This window comes from Hipposideros armiger, unplaced genomic scaffold (genome assembly GCF_001890085.2).
Source record: "Hipposideros armiger isolate ML-2016 unplaced genomic scaffold, ASM189008v1 scaffold_132, whole genome shotgun sequence".
In the NCBI taxonomy this organism is placed as follows: domain Eukaryota; kingdom Metazoa; phylum Chordata; class Mammalia; order Chiroptera; family Hipposideridae; genus Hipposideros; species Hipposideros armiger.
The window spans coordinates 1,716,517-1,735,974 of record NW_017731482.1 but is presented as its reverse complement, the minus strand read 5'-3'; the positions used below and the strand labels follow the sequence as shown (position 1 = coordinate 1,735,974).

General features: G+C 43.2%; 1 protein-coding gene across 1 annotated transcript in view; it reads left to right on the top strand.

Annotated features, from left to right (window-relative positions):
* The window catches only part of PGM2L1 (phosphoglucomutase 2 like 1), a 109,686-nt gene that overhangs the window by 5,379 nt on the left and 84,849 nt on the right, over nt 1-19,458 (top strand). The window lies entirely within an intron of this gene.

The following is a 19,458-nucleotide window of genomic DNA, read 5'->3' as shown; positions in this document are numbered from 1 at the left end:
GCGCCATCATTGCGCTCCTCCCGGGTGAGGCAGATTAGTCGCCGGCTTCTGGACAGCTGCTCACAGCGGCTGCTGGCCGCTCATGCTGGCGGCTGGTCGCTCATGCTGGCTGCTGGCTACACACGGTAGCCCATGGCAACCCACTGCCACAGGGGCTGCAGCCTAGCCGTTGCCAGTGACTCATGGCAGCCCAGCTCCAAGTTGAGCTGTTGTTCAGCATCTTAGCTGTGGAGGGCAGTGTCACTGGCCCTCATATGTGGGATCCGAACTGGGGCCCTCTGGCATCCCAAGCCAGCTCTTAACCAACTGAGCCACTCGGCCGGCCCTAGAAGAGTTTTGAGAAATGATATTGACTAGATCTAGAGAAGGCAGAGAAAGGTAGAATTTGAACTGGGCTTTGAACGACAGGACTGGTCTGATGGAGCACAGCGAATGAAGGGAACAAGACAGGGAAGCTTGGAGGCAGAAATGTGGTAAGACCACCCTCCTGAAGAGAGGAAGCAGGCCCAGTGTGGCTGCTAAATGTCAGTGTCCCCATCCAGAGATGAGACTTCACACAGTCCTTATACTCATAGGGCTTGGTAGTAGAATAATCCAAATTCTTTTGCTTGCAAGTTACAGAAACCCAATGTATATTAGCATAAGCGCAAAAGGGGATTTATTGAGAGGAGTATGGGAAAATCACAAGTTCAAAAGAGGAGATGCAGACAGGGGACAACTCCAGGGATCTCCTGGCCTGGAACTACTTATATGCATTCACAAAGTGGGGGCTCAGTATATGACACACACCCAGGATTGGACTAAATAAAATGCTAGGAATTTAAGGTGTGTAAACAGTCTAATATCCTATGATACAGGTACTCCTCTCAGCCCTCCCCCCAGCTCCGCCCCACCCTAATCGTCTGGGATTTCTATCCCACTACCTCCCTCAGCCCACAGGCTCTATTGCCTGCACTGGGTCTGCCCTCTGCTGGCCAGATCCAGCACACCGCCTTGAGCCCTCAAAGCCAAAAGAGCACTCATTCAACATAGTTATTGAATGCCTAGAGACACGGAATACATAAGTAAATAAAAAAGATCAAAGAAATCCTTGCCCTAATACTTAAGAGGATTTGCTACATCAGGCAGGGTCTAGGCATTTTACGCATATTAATTCATTTAGCTTTTAAAACCTTCATAACCTTATTTAGTAGGTTTTCCTTATAATTACTTCAATAGAGCTCACTTGTTCATCTAGCCCCATCAGCAACCTAAACCCAATTTTGGCACCACGGCACACCCAGCCCAGAGCATGGATCTGAACAATTCCCAGAAATGAATGGGAAAGTGATTTGGAAAAATGATGGCAGGGTATTGACACCAATAGACTGAAGTTGGGTTCCCAAGAAGCAGAGTCTGAGACAGGCATTTATTGAGGAGCATTTCAGGAAAAACCTACAAGGGAGAGAGTGAAGTAGGTAGAAAAGGGGAAGAGCCAAACAAGGTGTGTCTCAGGTCATGTCTAGCCCTGGCCTGATCCACATGGAACTGTTGTACTCTGCTTGGGCATAAACCACATGGCAGGATTACACCCCCTTGAAAGAAGAGGGCTGGCCTTGTATGCCCCCATATCACTCAGTCACTGGGTGTGGGCCACTGTGGTGGGGAGCAAGGACAAGTAGAGGGAAGTAAGGAGGTTCTCATCAGCTGATGGCATTCTCTGGGGAAGGGTGGGACCTGTGAACTATTGCAGGCTAGCGCTGTGGAAGAAAGATAAACAAGGAAGTTGTCTTGGTTGGAAATTAGCAACAGCCTGGTTCCTCGGAAAGGTTCTAAAGCTCATCACCACAGGGGTGTGGCCAGTTAGCTCAGTTGGTTAGAGTGTGTTGTTGATAACTCCAAGGTTGCTGGTTCAATCCCTGCATGGGCCACTGTGAGCTGCACCCTCCTTAGACTAAATAAGTAAATAAAATAAAGCTCATCACAGAACTGGCCCACCTTCTGTGGCTATCCTCTTCTACCTCTTTTGTCAGTCATCATTGGCTGCTGTGGAGGGGGCAGGTAACCTTACAGAGGTACTCACATTTGGCTGAGGCTGTCTCTGGAGAAGGGGGCAGCTCTGAGCTGATGGCAGCCAACACTCACAGCAGCTGGGGAAAGGAGTCTGTATGGGGCTCCGTCAGCATCCACTAAGCTGTGCTGTTGGGGAAACAGGAGAAGAAGTAGAGTGTCACATCTTGGGAAATCCTTGTAGTTTCAGAAATAAGAAGCACACAGCAAGTAAAGAACAAAACAAGATAACACCAAATAAAACTGAGTAGAAAACAATATAGTAAAGTACCAGGAAATGTGGGGAACAGATATTAAATGTGATAGTCTAGAAGAGGAGAGGGACGTATTCACAGGTGTTTCCTGGAAATTTGAGGAAAGATATGAAGAACTGGTAGGCTTTGATTAGGAGGTCCAGTGTAGTATGGTCCAAGCCAGTGTTCCACGTAGATGGATGGCTCTGCTCCACTCAGTCATTCAGGGACCCAGGATAATGATTACCTAGGTCCCTGAATATAACTTCCAAGTTTATCATGGTGGAAGGAAGCATTTCTAATTAGGAGAGAGAAAGAAGTCCAAGGCCAGAGATTTACTCTTAAGCAAGGCAAAAGCTGCATACAAGACTTCTGTTCACATTCTTTGATAAGGGCTTAGTAATATGGCCACAACTGGCTGAAACGGGGTGCTAGCAAACGAGGTTCCTATCTGGGCAGTCATGTCCCAGCCACATCTCTATTACTATGGAAGGGCAGAATAGATTTTGGTGGCCAGCTGGTAGTCTTCACCCCGCCCTCCTCACCCTTCCCCAGGACTGGTCATGATTAAAACATGTACAGCCTACCAAGAAGGAAGAAGTGCTGTTACTCTGATTCAATCATGTTTTCTGGGGGATGGAAGGGTGGGAGGGTGGGGTAGGGTGAGTGCTTGTGGGTATAACTAAGTCCGTCCTGGGAGTGTGACTTTTGCTCAGTTTTTTTCTGGCACTGGTCTGGTCTCTCCTCTCATTGGAAGGGTAATATCTAAGGTATTCATTTAGGCATAGAGGAAATAGACAAAGCAAGGCTTTCAGCCAACTTTGTGTAGGAAAAAGAGTGCTCTTTCAGGTGCCACTAAGAAACCAAGAACATGATCTGCCTGCATGAAATCAGAGAAGCCATCTGTGGCAGTGGTAAAACTGTGACAGAGAATGAGCTCCTGGGAGCAGGAGAGTCAGAAATTAGTGAACAGGAAAGAAAAAAGGAAGAACTAGTATTTGATGAGCAACCAATCTCTAACAGGCCTTATGCTGGGAATTTGCATGTTACCTTATTTCACCTTTTAAAAAACTCTTGAAGTAATGATTTTTTTTTTCCACAAAAGAAAACAGTTTATTCGGGAAAAGAAAAAGAAACAAGACCACCACCGCAGTGCAGAAAGGACACCTCCTATACAGAGTTCCTACCAGCAGCCCACTTGAAGGCAAAAAGACGTAATGATTATTTTTAATCCTCATTTTATGGATGAGGAAACAGAAGGTCAGAGGTGAAATAGTTTGTTTAACATTCACTTAATTAATATGTGGTGCTGTCTAGATTGCAATGCAAACTTACCTGATTTCAAAATCCACAACGTTCTACCACAAATGTTCTCCCCATTAGAGCTCTGAGAGTCATATTAGACCATTTTCCCAGCAGTCTTTGTGGCTGGCCTCTCTGTTCCCCTTCAGGGATCAGGTAGAGTAGTCAAAATCTCATCCTTTCCCCGCTCCTTTTACCCTCAACAAAGGTGCCTAAAAAAAAAAAAGGAAGACAGGACATTGTCACAATACTTATGAAAATAATAAGCTAATTGACACATCTCTTGGGAGAGGATCCCTGAGTCCTTTCTTGCAGCAGGGATTCTCAACATTGGGAACAAAGGGAACAGAGAGGCCAGCCACAGAAGTTGCTGCGAGATGAGGAAGGTTTAATCTCTAGAAAACATCTAATGTGAATCGTTGGAGCCCCTCCCACAACTGGGGAGAGGAGATTATTTACATTCACTTCAAAAGAGTTCTGTGGAACAGCTGCAGGTTTACAGTTCAGCTCTTGATTTATTAATCATTCATTCAACAAATATTTATTAAGTATCTAGATGTCAGGCAATGGGTTTGGCTCTAAGAGTATGGAAGAAAACAAGATAGGCACAGTCCCTTCCTTCGTGGGGCAAGGATTACCTCACCTACTTCAGTTTTTCTACTTATAAAAATTTTCGATTTCTGTGAAGCTTTACATTGAATCCCTTGAGCCCCACTCAAAGTGAAAGAGGCTTGTTTTACTTAGCTTACTGCTCTGTTTATAATTCTATGGTAATTTTATCACATTGTACCCTCTTGGCATGTCTTTTCCCCTTCTTAGAAACAGTGCAAAGGTGCAGGCAGGGACTGTGTCTAATGTATTAATATCTTTATGCCCCCATCAACTAGGATAAGGCTTGGCCCAAAGTGGATGTTTAATAAATATAATTGAACTGAATCAACATTATCATAAGTATTGTGCAACATAATCTCTCATATGTATATTGCGCTTCCAACCCTTCAAAGTATTTCCATCTCCATTATCTCATTTGATTTAGAGAGTTTGGTCCAGTGGATTCAATTAAAAATGGATGTGAGAGCATTTTGTAAAATATAAATGGTGAAGGATTGTTACTGAACTCTCTTGCCAGCTCTAAGGCCAGGGTAAGGGTAATTTGGGTGACATACTTAAGGTCACACAGCAGGAGTCTGTGCTAGAATCTATGTCTCTTGACTTCCATTTCTGGATTTTTCCTCTCTGCATCAAGAGGCAACTAACAAAAGAGAGACATAAAAAGAGCCCTGGGATGTGATTGCACATGAATGTGATTGCAGACTCCCAGGAGTGGATACAGTGGTGCTCTGCTCAGATACTTGGGGCCAAACCACCCATTACCCAGCTGCTGGGAACATGAGCTGCTGACAGCTCACAGCTGCATCCCTCCCTGCACGTTGCCCTGGGCCACAGGGAACTATTTCATCTCAGGTTACACCCCCACCTGGGAACGTCTCACAGTGACAGACTGATGCAGGGATACAAAGGTCTGGTTCCATGGCTTCAGTTTGGGACAACTCTGAGGGGCCATCTCAGCTCCAAACTTCCCATAGCATCAGCTGAGGTTCCAGTTACAACCACATGATGAGTGAGCATCTCCCTCTGCCCACTTCTGCTTCCCCATTTCCTTCCTGGTGTATCTCCCAAAAACACTCCCTAAAAAACCTGTACGCAACTCTCCAGCTCCATCTGTTTCCAAGGGAACCGATCTCTCCCTCAAGAACTGTGCCCTAGCACTGAGCCTGTTCCAAAGTTGGTGTCAGTAATGATAGAGTGAGATGATAGCATATAGATGGAGGCAGTGAATGGTTCTAGCAAACAAAGAGAAGACAAGGCAGAGTGATAGAGACTGGCCATGTAGAAAACAGCCAGTTAAGGTCATTGAATAAGAACTAGCCACTAGGGGGCCCAGCACTACAGGTTAATGGCTCTGCAGCTATTTCAGAGCAGAATTCTAAATTTGACCCTGACCTGGCAGACATCCAGCCTAACTGTCTGCACTGGGGGGGGGGTTGTTGGCCCAAAGCTTCCTTCTATTTTACTTATTCCATGGGCATCAGTGTCCTAGCCTATTTCAATACCCTATCACCAAGCCCTCTGTGCAATTACACATAAATGGATTCCCATAAATGAAGGCTTCCAAAGCCTGTGTTTTTTTTTCATCCCTGCTCTCTTTGTTCCCAAGGGGTTCTGAAGATCAGAAATGTGGAATTCCAAACAGTTGGTTGTGACAATTCTCACCCCAAATGGAGAGAATCAGTAATATAATCTGTCTAGTCCTGTCACTTTCCCCATGCACCTCTCCTTCCCGGTTTGTAGTAAAGATGAGACGCAGGCTTAGATGGGAACTCTAGTGGCTAAGGGAGAAAGGGGTCATGGGAGTCTTCACAGAAGATGAAAAAGTCTGAGAACATTCTATAACTGAGTAAATTAAATCGATTAATTTTTTTCTGCTATGGACTTAGTAAAAAGACTTAAAATTTTTCTCTATTCTCTTTTCGGAAGGACGTTTGTTTTTTTTGTAGGTTGGAAGGCTTTCTTTACCTTGGAGAAAACATTTAGAGGTCTCTGTTTCCAACACATACATTCTTGTCCCCAGCAGGGCTGGATTATTTGGGAGGGGAAAGCTCTGAAAGTTAGAAGGGAGAAGAACTGAATTCTACAAAACCAGGAGGATGGTGGGGTGGTGGGGAACCTGTGCTTGGCTCTCTCCCAGTATCTCTGGCAGTGACGACTCCAAGGACACTTATGGAATGAACACTAAACTGTGGCTTTGGGAGCCATATAGGAATTCCTGGTGGCCAGATTTAAAAGGGAAGGAGTAAATGCCTTGAGCAACTGGGCCAGATACATCTGACTGGAACACACCTCCTTGGACAATGAGCCACAACTACAATGGACTAAAGACAGTTCCCCAGATTTTCTAGATTGCGTGCACCCTGGAGTTTTTTGCATCCCACAACAGCTCTGAAATTATCCCACCAACCTGGCGGGGGGCAGGGGTGGCATTAAATTTAATTTGATTTAATTTAGAAAACTAGTAAAGAAATCTAATGTTCTTATACTTGTTATTGAACAAATCAAATGGTTCCAATACTTGAAGCTTTGATATCACAATATCAAATCTTTAATAAAAGAAGAGCAATAATCTTTTCAGGGATTATCATGTGTTAGGCAATGCATTATTTTATTTAACCTCACAACACACCTATGAAGTAGATGGGGACAGAGAAATCAAGTGGGTTGCCCTGGGGCAGATGGCCAGTAAATGTCACAGTCACAACCAGGTTTGTTGGACTCCATGTCTGTCTAACTTCTACAGCCATTCATTCACTGACATCTAGTCCATCACTCACTAATTCATTCAGCCAAATATTCACTCAGACAGTGAATGGGTTTAATACAGTTATTCTGTCACTTGAACAGTGAGATAGATTTAGTAGTGGTTTGAAGAACAAAAGAATCTTGGAATCATAGAATATTTGTAATTGGCAGGTGGTCTAGTTGAGAAGAGCAAAAGCTTTAGAGCCAAATGGAAAAGATTAGAATCCTGACTCTACTATTCACTCATTATGTGATATTGAGCAATTCACTTAACCTCTTTCATTTCAGCTTCCACATTTATATATCACAAATAGTAATGCACATGCATTTTCATTAGGCTGAGTGAAAGTTAAAGATAATATTAGAGATAATATTTATCTATCGATCTATCTACACAAGATCAGCAACATAATTTGTGGGGTCCGGTACAAAATGAAAATGCAGGGTTCCTTTTTCTTTTTTTTTTAAAGATTTTTATTGGGGAATTGGGGGATGGGAACAGCACTGGGGAATTGGGGTTAGGGGGAACAGACAAGTTGCTGTCCTTTTGTTCTTCAGTCTAGTTGTGGAGGACGTCGCTTCACTGGCCCAAGTTGGCACCATCATTGCGCTCTTCCCGGGCGAGGCAGATCAGTCGCCGGCTTCTGGACGGCTGCTCACTGTGGTTGCTGGCCGCTCACGCTGGCTGCTGGCTACACAGGATAGCCCATGGCAACCCACTGCCACAGGGGCTGCAGCCTACGCCGTCGCCGGTGACTCACGGCAGCAGGACTCCTTTTTTAAAAATTAAGAATTTCAGGGCCGGCCAAGTGGCTCAGTTGGTTAAGAGCTCGCTCAAGAGTTTGAGCTCTGAGCAACAGCAGTTTGATGCCCGGCCCGAACTGAGCTGCAGCTGAGCTGCCAACAGGTGGCAGGATGGCTCAGCTAAAAAAGAAAATAAAAAAATAAAAACTAAATATTTCAATATGGTGACACCAAGTGTGGGCCCTTTTAAGCATGGGGCCCTGATGGCACATCAGTGCTTGGCACAGAGTAAGTGTGCAATAAATGGTAGTCCTTTTTTTCTCTGTAGAACATTGATTCTAACCTTTTGCAGATGAGGAAAATGAAGTCCAAAAAAGAATGAAAAATGCAAGTTAGTGGCAGAGCCAGGGCCACCATCCAGACTCCTCTGTTCCCAGTTAGTAGTCTCTACCTCAGTATTCCCCAAGCATGTTCTGTTTGATGATAATAGAGATTCCATGAATAAAAGTTTCCACAAACAAGCAAGTTTGCAAAACATTAAGTTAAGGTTAAATAAACATCTTTTGAAGAACTCTTCAGAGACTTTCCTATGTGCAACATGAATCTCCAAGACAAAGATATAATGTGGAACATCCCCCAAAGTCTTGATATGAAACCCTTTCTCAGGAGCATGTTAAGTAGCTCTCAGAACGCTCTCAGAAATGCTGCTCTCTCCACTGCTGCAGGGCAGTAGAAGTTTCCATGGATTTTGATCTGTGGGGTGTGGTTGTTCTTATTCTAAATTAGAAGCAAACATATTCCTTCCATTAGTCCTTTCTGTTGGCATCTCTGCCCCAGCTGACTCGTGTGCCTGAGGATAAAAAAATAAAAACCAGACTCCAGGAAAAGCATACTTGTTTAGAGTCACCCAGTTGCATCCAAAAGGCAGATGCAATCTGTCTCTCTCCCAGGAGTAGAAATATTGAGGAAAAACATGACCATGACCCCCAAATTCTTTCCATTCTGAGTAATTTGCTTACAGCCACCACATTACAAAAGTAACAGCTTAAGTCCCATGTAAAGGCACACAAGAAGCCAGGAAATCAGGGTTCTCGTCTTAGCCCCTCCACTTGTTAGCCATTTGGCTTAGACTGGTTAATTCAATTGTTTATCCCCTTTTATTGAAAACCCTCTTGCATCAAATTAACCTCTCCCTTATTTGAACTATCACAGCTTTATATTTCACCTGTAGCACTCCTCCCCATGGGCCCTTGAGAATATCTATGAAACATATTTTGAGAACCAGTACACTAGATTATCTCTATAGTTCCCTTCAGCTCTGATAGTCTGTGATTCAAATTTGAATATAGTTTTGCAAGCTCTTGCCTCCGTGTTAATAAAGGACCCTAGCTACTAGAGAAATGCTCCTCTTATTTCCTGGAAGACCAAGAGAGTGATTCTCACATGCTGTGTCATTGAAATGCTGTGTCAGGTGACACTGACCTTTCTGGAGTCCCCAGTACAAAGTACTCATTATATGTATCATGCAACAGGGAGAAGGATACCTTTCTCCCCCCATCATGTTATACTTTGTCATATTGGCTTTCAAGGTATTATGAGGTCTGACAAGTAAGTTCGTGAACTCATCCTAGAAAAAGTGCTACATACCTCATTGCTGAATATCACTATGGTCACCTTGGGAAGTACTCCCCTTGGGAAGCTATACACCGATGCCAGCGCCTAGTCTACCCTTCAAAGCAATTTGGAAACTTTTTTTCTGTTATGGCCATCAGAGCTGTCGTCGTATTACCTTTGATGTCCTGAATGTCATCAAAATGTCTTCCTTTCAATATTTCCTTTATCTTTGGGTAAAGAAAGAAGTCATTGGGGGCCAGATCTGGTGAGTAGGGAGGGTGTTCCAATGCAGTTATTTGTTTACTGGCTAAAAACCTCACAGACAGTGCCGTGTGAGCTGTCATGCAAGAGCCATGAATTGTTGGCAAAAAGTTCAGGTCGTCTAACTTTTTCACACAGTCTTTTCAGCACTTCCAAATAGTAAACTTGGTTAACTGTCTGTCCAGTTCATACAAACTCATAATGAATAATCCCTCTGATATCGAAAAAGGTTGGCAACATTGTTTTGACTCTTGATTTGGACTGATGGAACTTTTTTGGTTGTGGAGAATTGACTGACTTCCATTGTGCACTTTCACGCTTTGTTTCAGGGTTGTGTTGGCACAACCATGTTTCATCACCAGTGATAACATGGCCCAAAACATCGTCTTGCTTCTTCAAAAGGTCTTGGCAAACTTCGGCTCTTCTTTGCTTTTGTTCATTGGTGAGCTCCTTCGGGACCATTTTTGCACACACTTTTCTCATGCCAAGATTTTCAGTTAAGATTTTCCTAACTGTTTCTCTATCGATGTTTACTTGGTCTGTTGTGCTTCTCACAGCCAGCCGACGATTTTGATGCAAAATTCAATGAATTTTCGCAATGTTTTCATCAGTTCTGCTCATTACTGGCCACCCTCTCTTCATCAGTGACATGCTCTCTCCACTCAGAAAAACGTTTAATCCATTTGTACACTGCCATTTCTTCATGACATTATCCCCATAAACTTGAACTAACATGTCCCTGATTTCACTTCCACTCTTGCAGTGTTTAACAAGAAATTTAATGTTCATTTGTTGCTCTAATTCAAGCTCAGACATTCTCACGACGGCACACAAAAACATGCAACAACAATAATGAACGGCACTCAGCAAGACACTGCCACACGTCGACACAAACACAGCTGTAAGACACTGATATACGAAAGTTATAAAACCTTACCGAGCTGTTTGTACAGTGCTGCCAATGTAAGCGCACGGTGGCAAGTTCGTAAACTTAATTGTCAGACTTTGTATTTATGCCCTTTGACTCAGACTTTTTAGTAAAGCAGCTCTTCTATATTTTCCTGATTCCTCCTCACCCCCATTCTCCTCCACAAATTACTAGGTGTGAACCCATGGTGGGGAAACAAGCCAGGAAACAAATATGCATGATGAACCTAATGTTGAACTTAGACTCACTCCTCTTTGATTTTGAAGATTCTGTTATTTGACCCACGTTGTCTATTTTCTCACTTTCTTTTGGATGAGTTCTCTCCCAGGACAGACCTAAAGCCCTCATGAAAAATAGACTTTTGGTGAGTTGGGCCTACTAAGTCAAAAGCACCTGTTTGGGTCCTCCAGGAAGCAGATGCCAAGATGGAGTAAGAAGTGCAAGAGATTTATTGGGGGAAACACCTGTGCAGGGTAGTGGGAACAGGAAAAGGTGGGAGAGCCTCAGATAGCAGTGCCGTTCTGACCCCTGTGAAAGGAGAGGGGAATGAAGGAGGGCTGGGCAGGAGAAGCCTCAGACTTCAATGCAGGCTCCGAGAAAGGTACAGCCGGGCTAATGGGGAGCTGCAGAGCAGGTTGCTCATTAGAAGAGTGCCATGTTGGGCAGGAATGGCTTGGCTCTAGCATGTCTGCAGTGCTCAGTCAGGGAGAAGGACAGAAAGAGCATGACTATGATGCAAACACTGCAGCAGATTCTGAAGGTGCTTCTGCTAGAGGCTGTCAGCTAACCCCACTCCTCCCAGCAGGCTCTCTGTGTGGGAGATCTGAGAAGTACACTCCCATGCCTGCCACGCTGATATGCCCACACCTGTGTGAATTCAAAAAGTGAATTAAGCTCAAACTGAGGCCTATTTTGTATATTTATTACACATATTTATAAAGCCTATAAAAAGTATTGTACTTGGCACTACAGCAGCCCCACCCTCTCCAGTGGAATGACTGAGTCTGGGAAGGTTTCAGATACTCGGTGAGTTTTTATTACCATTATTGTCAACAATAGGCATGTGTTAGTAGCCTCTGTTGTATATTAATACTGTGTCAAGCTTAGTACAAAAGAGAACAATCGTTAGGGAGCTCAAGGTGAATCTGTAATAAAATATTCCTCCTTAGTTGGGAGCTCAGAGGAGACTTTTGAAGAGTTTCCTCATGCCCATTACTGATGTTCCAAGGAGGAAGGGGCCTTTTAGAAGAATTGGGCTTGGGGCCAGCCAAGTGGTGCGTTGGTTAAGAGCTGGCTTGGGATACCAGAGGGCCCCGGTTCGGATCCCACATATGAGGGCCAGTGACACTGCCCTCTACAGCTAAGATGCTGAACAACAGCTCAACCTGGAGCTAGGCTGCTGTGAGTCGCGGCGGCGGCATAGGCTGCAGCCCCTGCTGCAGTGGGTTGCCATGGGCTACTGTGTGTAGCCAGCAGCCAGCATGAGCGGCCAGCCGCCGCTGTTAGTGGCCGTCCAGAAGCCGGTGACTGATCTGCCTTGCCAGGGAAGAGCGCAATGATGGTGCCAACTTGGGCCAGTGAAGCAACATCCTCCACAACTAGACTGAAGAACAATAAGGACAGCAACTTGTCTGTTCCCCTTCTCCCAATTCCCCAGCACTGTTCCCCTCCCCCAATTCCCCCCCCCCAAAAAAAAAATCTTAAAAAAAAGAATTGGGCTTGGGAGTTACCAGAGAGACCTTGAAACTGATCTGGCAGCCTACTGGGTGGCACAAGCACATGTTCCACCCCTAGGACCCTGCCAGCCAAGATTCAGGATTTGCTGAGAGGCAGTTCCAACACCTGTTATGGCTCCTGGATCAGAGTCAAAATTTGAGAGGGAGAAAGGAGGGAAGAGGAAGGAACTGGGGAAGAAGGATTTGTAGCTAGAGAGATAAGACAGTAGGCTTTTTAGAACCATGCCAAAATTCATCCAGCCTAATCACCTGGCAAAAGAGACAGTGTCGGTGGTAGAAAGAACGCTTGGCATGACATCTGAGCTCTACCTCTCACTCTCTGGCTGACCTTTGTCACTCAGTGCCCCTCTGGGTCTGTGATCCTTGGCTATCATCTGCAGAGCTAGGACAGACTCTCTTTAAAGTTCTTCCATTTGAACAGTCCAAGATTCTAGCTGTTCCCCTAAAATAATCCTATTAGAGCCTGCAGAGAGGCATGAAAAGAGAGGGGGGAGTAAGATGAAAAGAATGTCCAGTGAACCCAGTAATAATATAACATACATAGCATGACAACAACACAGCATAACATAACGTAACATAACGTAACAAGAATTATGACAGGCAACTAGAGTGTAGGAATGGGACTGGTGAAAGTAGAGCTCATTTCATGATCGAGACATCCAGGGCATTGAAATGTGACTCTGTTCTATCTTTATATAGAGGTGCAGGTGATCCAGGAAGGAAAATAGTTCCCCTTGTCAGCTGGTTCTAAAAGATCTGAGATTCATATATATTCCACTATACATGAACCCCCAGTGTTACCAAAGCAAAGAAGTTGGAGCTGTCCTTGTCCTCCACTGAATCCTCCTCCAGTTTTCTCTTGTAAAAACAAGCCATTTCCAGTCCCCTTTAAATCTGCATTTGCTGTTTATTTTCCACTAGATAAAAATTCTGGGAGGGTTTTTTTGAAAGCACATCATGGGATTTTTTTCCCAGGACTAATATTGTAGGGTTCCATGCTCCCTTCTCATTTATTTCTCCTATTTGAGCTAAGAAAATACCGTGATTAAAAAACAAAAACAAAAATAAAAAACTGCAGTCAAAGGAATGGCATAATTAGCAGCCAATAGGAGCAGGCCCCACAATCCCCAGGCCTCAGATACTGTACCTTCCAGGCTAGCCCCTCCTAGAGAGGATCAGGTTTTCTCTTGGGGTTTCTTCCCTTTTGAAGAAAGCAGCACTGAGGGCTAAGGTCCAGAAACACAAACCCTTATCCTAGTCTCTGGTAGGCAAACAGGTCTAGGGAGATTAAATGACCTGCAGGGCTCCCCTGGAGACCAGACTGAAGTGAAAGGAAAAGAATGTGGCATCCTTGAGGACACAAGAGCAGCCACAGAAGGGCTGCGCTGCCTGTATAATAAATAATGGCACGCTTGGGCAGCAGACCCAATTCTCTGACATGCCCAGGCCTACAGGTGGGGAGTCTGCTAACTCACTCTCACCTTTTGGATCTCAGCTTACATATTATTTCCTCTGGGAAGCAGGGTGCCACACACGGTTGTGTAGGTTGCACACTGCTCACACGTAGGGCATGCCAATCACAGCATTGATATTACAGATTTATATATTCCTATGACAATTTCCAGCAGTTGGCAGTTTCATGTTTTGAGAAAAGGGCACCTTTTCTTTGTTTCTAATTCACATAAAGGTGGCAGGCATATGGGCTGGCAGTGTCCCTGCTAGGAAGACTTTCCCAACTCAGATGGGGTTTAATGCCCCTCTTATCTGTTTCAGAAGGACCCTGTCCTCCCCCACCATCACGTTTACCACACTTTACCTGAATTGCCTGTTTACTGGTTTATATTTACACTGGATTATCAGCATGGTGAGGGCAAAAACTGTCTTGTTCACCACTGTACTCTGGGCCTGACCATGGCACAGCCCCTATAGTTTGTTTAACAAATGAGCAACATATTCTGAGCTACTCCAATACCTTCTCTGAGTTCCCTGCAACAGAAGGAGAGCAGAAGAGTGACAACAGCAGGTAGAGTGATGGGCAACCAAGTAAAAATCACAGTCCACTTTCCTCTGTAAACTTTCAACAAATAATCAAAGAAGTGAGCCACACATCTAGAAAGGTATGTTCCCTTTCTAGAACTGGTAGCCACTGACTTCTCCTTTCAACATCAAATCTTAAAAACCCCTGTGCTTTGGCCAGGTTACAGTGACAATGCTACTGACATGGAATGTTATTTGGCTAGTCTGACCACTTTCACTTTCAGTTCTGTAATGTTCATTTCTCATCTCCTCTCAAATAGTCTAACCCATACAGCTTACAGATGGAGAAGCCAGTATCAGAGAGGGACTATTTCTTACCCAACATCCTATAATAAAATTTAATGGCTAAACCATGATCAGACTTCATGTCATTTGACACTTGTTTTTACCATTGTATCACCCTTTGTTTTTCTGCACATTTATGACCTGAAAGATGAGCTATCCCTTAATCTCACCTTCTTCCAGTCCTTTTGTCTCTGGGTCACCTACTGAGATGACTTATCTAGGTCAGTTTTACTATATTACTGTTTAGTCACTTCTAGGTCTAAGTGTTATGCAGTATTCTCTTCATTACTCCTCAACATGAACTTGCTATTTAAGGAAACTAGTCTTGACTCATGGCAAAATTTCAAGCATCATCTTGGCTAACTCCTACTTCTCTCTCAGATATCCATTTAGATCACTTTATTTCAGGAAGTGAAATATATTTTATTTGGTCTGTCTCCCCAGTCTGAGTCAGGAATACCTCCTAAAAGCACCCATATTTTCCCCCAAAAAACATTAATCATCTTGGACAGTAATTGCCTGTTTACTTTGTCTCTATTACCCATTCTACCCGTAACTTCTATGAGAACAGAGACCATTCCTGTTTCCCTGGACCATTATTTCCCCCAGGACCCAGCATAGGGCCCAACACATGGCAAGTGCTGCATAAATATTTATTGAATGAATGACTAGATTCTGACTCCATGATTCCTAATTATATGCACAGTAGTGATCAAATGCCAAAAAGATGTGAATACTTTATAGTTGAATACATTATGTAGATGTTAAGAACTTTTTTGTTAAAAAGACTCATTATACCACTTTCTCTGCTTCTGACATGGAGATAAAAAAAAAAATTCAGCAGCCATCCACAAAAATGTCCAAGACTCTTAAAAGTTAGAAGGGCCCTACTATTGCCATAGGCAAACCTCATCACTGGAGGCAAACACTGCCTTTGTGATCATTCGGTCACTTGGAGGTCAGGCTGGACTCCCTGCCTCTGGTGTCTGGTCTCTTCCTCCATCTCCTTGGTGTCCATATATGGAGTGCTCACTGTGAGTCAGTCCCTGTTCTAACTTTTCACTTGCATTATTTCATTGAATTCTTGCAGCAACCCTACAAGGAAGGTTCTATATTTAATACTTTTTAACAATGGGAAAAACCAAGGCAGGGATAAAATCGTATATACATTTATCTTGTAATTCTATCATAGTGCACTAAACATAATAGAAGGGCAATACATATTTCCCATGCACTCCCTGCTGAGGTCTATGTTGAAAATGAGCACAGCAGCTTGAAACAGTGAGAAAGAAAACTGGATTTAGAAGCACAGGCTCCAAGCTTATATGCTGGCTCTGGGGTTCTGGACCAACAAGTTATAATACTTACCCCTTGAGCTTCTCTGGTACAATGGGAGAAAACTTTTGATGAAGCGAGTGGGGGGCTCTGGGCACTCAAAACTCATCATCTTAGGCTAATGGGTGTCAAAGGTGTGGGGGGGGGGCAGGGGGAGCTCACTTTTTATCAAAATACAGTAGCCTGATTCTTCTCTTCCCTTTCTCATTGATGTACCCTAGGATGGGAGGGCAAGTGAGGAAGAGATGTATTTGGAAAACATTTCTCTGGTAAGAACCACGTTAGCATTAGATTCTGAGATTATTCAGTGTAGTTAAATCTAACAGCTTGTGCAATTACAGAGAAAAAGCATCTTTCTCCATATCTCCATGATTATTCTGATTATTAGAGCTGTTTTTATTAAACTGAACCCAGTTACTGTTTTCTCAAAGTAAATTTCTCATCTCCAGGGGACTGGAGTGGGAAACACAGAGATTCATAGGTGTCCTAAGCTCACTACAGTCTACTTAACCAAACCTACTTTGTCAAATTCCTAACCATATCATCATTTCCTTCAATGCTTTCCTCCTTTATCGTTGTCAACTCATAAAAGTCCTTAGGTTGATAGGAATTAGTATGATGCCTGGAAGATAGCACAATAAATGTTTGCTGCTTGACTAATTCCCAGTTGCATAGAGGGCTGCTCCCTCTGTGATAATTCACACTAACAGTTTGTTATGGTTATATTTATTTCTAGCACAGTAGGAGACACCAGAAGGTGTTTAATATGTGCTTTTGGATTGGCTAGAATGACCTGTATATCTTGGTTCTTTTCCAGGGCAGTGGAGAAAACACTATAATTTAATCCAACTCTGGCTCTTAGTAGCTCAGAGAGAAGTGTTTTATGAAAAAGGAAGATGATAAACTTTAGGGAGGTTGTTAGCAATTTAGCATTTCTGAGTCAGGAGGGAGTTTAATTTCCTCACTAAAGAGAGCACCGTGATCTCCAGGGTATGGTAAGTACAATGCTACTGCTAATAAAGAGCCCTCACATTTGTTTAGCCCTTTATGGGTTACAAAGTGCTTTCCTGTCTTTCATTTCTTTTGAGCTCCCAGCAACCTTGTCAGGCAGATGTTATTCTTCTTAATTTTACAGAAGCAGAAACTAAGGCTTAGATGGCTTATGTGACATGCCCAAGGTCACACAGCTAGGAAATGACAGAGCTAGGACTAGTACCAAGATATTCCTAATTCCTTTTTCAAGACAAAAAAGAAACTTAACATAAAATAGTATAAGCAGGAAATAAACTTTGGCTTATACAGCTGGGAAAGTATAGAAGATATTGTGGTTATCTTCTCTCCAATATCTGCTCCCTTTTCTCTTGGTATCTCAGCTATTTGTTGTTTATTATCCACTCTCCCCCTCCATCCCTACTGTGGAGCCCATGTGCTTTATGGAGAAATTGATCCACCCACCCTCCCTGGTTCAGGAAGAAGGGCTTATGCTCATATTTACACTAATCAGCATAAGCCCACCTCCAGCTGTAGTTATTGGTTCAAGGATGGGTATGTGACAGGCTATGGACTAATGAGAGCAAGGAGAGGTTTGCTGAGCGTTTCAGGGGAAGAATCTCCTAAATTTTCTGAGGAAGTATCTGGAAGCAACTGTCTTCCAGATGTGAGGAGAATGGATACAACCGCCATTTTACAACTATGTAGAAAACCAGCCTTACGATGAAGCTGACACTGTGGATGGCAAACAGGGTCTTTGACAACATTGTTAAACTACTGGATCAACTAATTCTGAAGCACAACCTAGCTCTAGACTTTGCAGTTTCCTAGCCATGAGCTACCTTAGTATACTTCATGGAAAATAACAGAAAACTCAACTCACATTGATAGAGACACTAATGGGCTTCCTGTTAGTTGCCTGTTTGCCATGGAGTCTACTAAGGTAACTGAAGGAATGGAAAGAAGAGCTGCAGAAACAAGGGATTCGGGGACTGGAATTCAGATCTCCACAGCACCAGGACGTTCCCTCTCAATCTTGCACCCTCATTCTCTCTCATTCTCTTCTACTGCAGACATACCTTTTCCACTACACAGCAAGTAAATGATTGCCTGCCACCCCAGTGTACCAGTGAGCATGCTGACAGGAAAGAGGCCTTTCAGACTGAGTAATCTGAAGAGAGTTTAATAGAGATTATGTACAAAGATATGGGTAGAAACAAAGGGTAATGTATTGCCCCAGGGCTGGAAATAGCCTGGTGGGGAGATGTTACATCTTAGAAGGTCAGGAACCCTAAACCTTACAGATAGTTATTAATTAATTCAAATACTAACCCTACTTAACATCTACATGTGTCAGGCATTATTGGTGCTGAATATACAGCAATGAATAAAAGAGATAAAAGCCCCTCCCCTCCTGAAGCTCCCATTCATTTGGGTAAGGAAGAGGGAGGCATGCTGAAAGCAAACGCTGGATGAAGAGAGGAATAAGATGGGAGAGAGAAGTATAAACTTTACCTGTTTCACATCTCTGCATACGAATCTCCTCCCTCTCAATCGCCTGGCAACATCCTACCCAGCTACTTCAGGGTTTGTCTTGAATGAATCCTACCTCCTCCCTGACTGTTCCCACCCACCCCAAATTGTAAAACATTTTTTTTAAGTTATAAAACAGTATGTAATTTTTGTTATTTTTTTACATTTCCTGCAATGTGTACAGCTGCGCCTTGGATGTATCGGATGTTTGGTAAACGAATAAATGGATTTTTGTCAAAGGCAGCATGTGGAATATGCAGGAGAGCTGTTATGAGAGAAAGCAGATGGCTTGCAGGGAGGGGGCAGGAGAACAGATGACCAGGTTGCCACTCCAAGATGCAAAATATACCTCATATTAACTGTATAATAAATGTGAATCGTCAATACTGTGTCAGCAAATACAAAATCATTTTTAGTGGGCTATAATGTAGCCAAAAGGAATAATGAAATATAGTAAAGGCAGTGCAACAAGCGCATCTATTTTTGTTTGACTATTTGAAAACAAAGTACAAATAGGTAAGGCTGTAGACACAATGAAAATATATTTAATTAATAGCCAAATAAAAATACTATAGGGTCAAGGAATTACTTTTTAGTCTTTTCACCACCCTAACTTGAATTCACTAAAACCCTTTTGAAGTAGAACCTATTCAGTCTTTTTGAAATAAAATATTTTCCCCAATGCTATTATTATGAAGCTGGAACACAACATCCTCATCTCAGCATGCAATAAAAGCCACTTCTTTTGTGTGTACTTGTAATTCAAGCATGCAGGAAAGAGAGACTGCAGAACATCCAGGAATAAAAAGTGAGAACAAGCGGAAAAGAAATACAATAAAAAACCAGGAGTATAATGCTCGAATGACATGATGCTGAGAGCCTTAATGAATACACTTTTCAAAGGTTACACATCACCAAACTCCCTTTTCACCAACAAGAGGGTCAGAGAAATAGAGGAAATAACACAAAAGGCAGATTTAGAATAAAGATGTGACATAATTCAAGTCAGTGGTTCATTAGGAAATAGTTCCTCAGGGTCAAACGACTCATCAAA